This window comes from Leptopilina boulardi, unplaced genomic scaffold (genome assembly GCF_019393585.1).
Source record: "Leptopilina boulardi isolate dan_hultmark-lab unplaced genomic scaffold, ZJU_Lbou_2.1 LbouV2_90, whole genome shotgun sequence".
NCBI classification, from domain to species: domain Eukaryota; kingdom Metazoa; phylum Arthropoda; class Insecta; order Hymenoptera; family Figitidae; genus Leptopilina; species Leptopilina boulardi.
Window position 1 is genome coordinate 1,062,530 of NW_026138039.1, and position 2,064 is coordinate 1,064,593.

The following is a 2,064-nucleotide window of genomic DNA, read 5'->3' on the forward strand; positions in this document are numbered from 1 at the left end:
CAATATAAAACAAACACAGCAAAGATGTAAATACAGGAGAAATAGAAGCTTATAAGTTAAGTATAGCTGCGCCATCAAGTTGCGCAAAAGACGCAGCCGGCTTGTAGCTATATATTCCAAGAATTCCATTACTGATTGTGCCTCGTGTTGTGTTCATGCTCGTGATATCGCGTTAAGTTTTATTTTATTTGTCTAATTTTAAGATTTAATTTTTCTTATATATAAATAAAGTTGGATAAGAAATAAATTTTGAAAATTGTAAGTAATAAATTATTTTAATATATCTAGTTTAACCTCTCTGTAACAAAATGCAAACACGTGCGTGAACGCATGTAGACCGCATTAAAAAAAACAGACTAGGATAATCAAATTTTTCTTAGTATAGTGTTTCAGTTTTAAGGCTTACAGATGCTACTATTTTTAAGAAAAAATATTTTTTGGTCAACAGTATCCTTTTTCCAGACACACATTACATGTCTTATAAATATTCGCCCTTGAAATACATTTTTAATACTTTTATAAAGTACACAAATTAAGTGCAAAATACTGTGATCAAAAATTATTTTTCTTTAAAAGAAAGAGGTAGAATTTTTTTCAGAAATGTCTACATTTTCGACTTATGAATTTTTTAAATATTGGTTTCATAAAAGTAAATGTAACTTACAATTATTATTGAGTTTAAAAACATTTCGTGGTTTACGCGTAACATTAACGCACATTTTATGGAGGTTGTTTTACTGTGATTTTTAAAAAAACTTACAAAAGAATTAAAATCTTTGTAAAAAAATGAATTTTTATAAAAAGAATAAATTAATTTAAATTTAGATAAGTTAAGAAGATATTTTGTTAATTACCTGTTTTAGAAAATTGAAAACAGAAGTATGACAAGCAGAAACAACGAGGGGTACTTCTCAAAAAAATCTAAAACTTTACTTAATCAAAGACCTTCAGGCTTTTTAAAAATTGCGCTTTTACCACAATTGAAGACTATTACTACAAATAATCAAACTTTCTATTTCTTGATACCAAAGTTTTTGATGTTTTTTTGGATGTCGAATACGATATCGAGTCCCAGAATTGTCTGGCACGTCAGGATTTTAAAGAAAATAGTGGTATAATCCCAAAAAACGTGCTTATGTGTTTTTAATTATTTTGTTTGTTTTTTAAATTTAAAGTGCTAGATATTTCAAAAGTCTTAAATTAAAGCTTGCAACCATTCATTCGGACCAAATAAATTAAAAATTTCCAAAAACCAGTTTTTAGGGATTTTTGTCCCCACTTTTCACGAAATCCTGATCTATGCACTTTTGGGACGTGCAATCGTGTTCAGTATCTAAAAATACATTGGTAACCACTACGATATCAAGAAAAAAGTTTTATTATTTTTCGTGATATTTTATTAAACGATCCGAACCCCGATGAAAGTTGGACTGATAATGGCAAAAAGTGGTCAATAAAGAAAACATATCACTTCTACGGTATGCATTCTTTTTAAAAATTATTATTATTACTATTATCATTAAAATAATATTACTGAAAAATGATTTTCAGAAACTCTGGAAGAAGCCGAAAGTAAAATCGAAAATTACATAAAAATGTTTAATTTGGAGACAGACGACGAAATTATTTTGAAAAAAACCAGACACCTAAGGGCAAAGAAAATAATTTCTTAAAGTGATTCTGAACAAGAAATGGAGAAACATAATTTAAAGTTAAAATTTAACCCCTCTATCCCATCAGCTTTGAAAGGTATGCGTTCCCTGGGAATTTAAAAATAATAATTTGCTCTACACCCTGTTTATCAAATATAAATGACTAATTAAGAAACTAACTTATTATCATAAGAGTAAAAAAAATCGGTGTTTAGTTTACTTATCTGAATGTTTATAAATTCAAATTTTACGATTATTTAAACAATTTTCTTTTAATATACATATAACATTAATGTATTTTGGTCCTACAGACAATAAAACCAGTGAATCGTCAGCAAGTAGGAAGAATAAAGCAGGTATAAATTTGCCACCATCAAATGCAGAAGAAGATAGGAGTGTGACTTTAAAAACG

The 2,064-nt window shown here is 27.8% G+C and overlaps 1 long non-coding RNA gene across 1 annotated transcript; it reads left to right on the top strand.

Annotated features, from left to right (window-relative positions):
- Positions 1 to 1,212: 1,212 nt before the first annotated feature.
- LOC127290855 (uncharacterized) lies at positions 1,213 to 2,064 on the top strand. Its single transcript, XR_007844497.1, has 3 exons — positions 1,213 to 1,478; positions 1,552 to 1,749; positions 1,964 to 2,064. It is a non-coding gene; the product is annotated as an uncharacterized LOC127290855 (long non-coding RNA).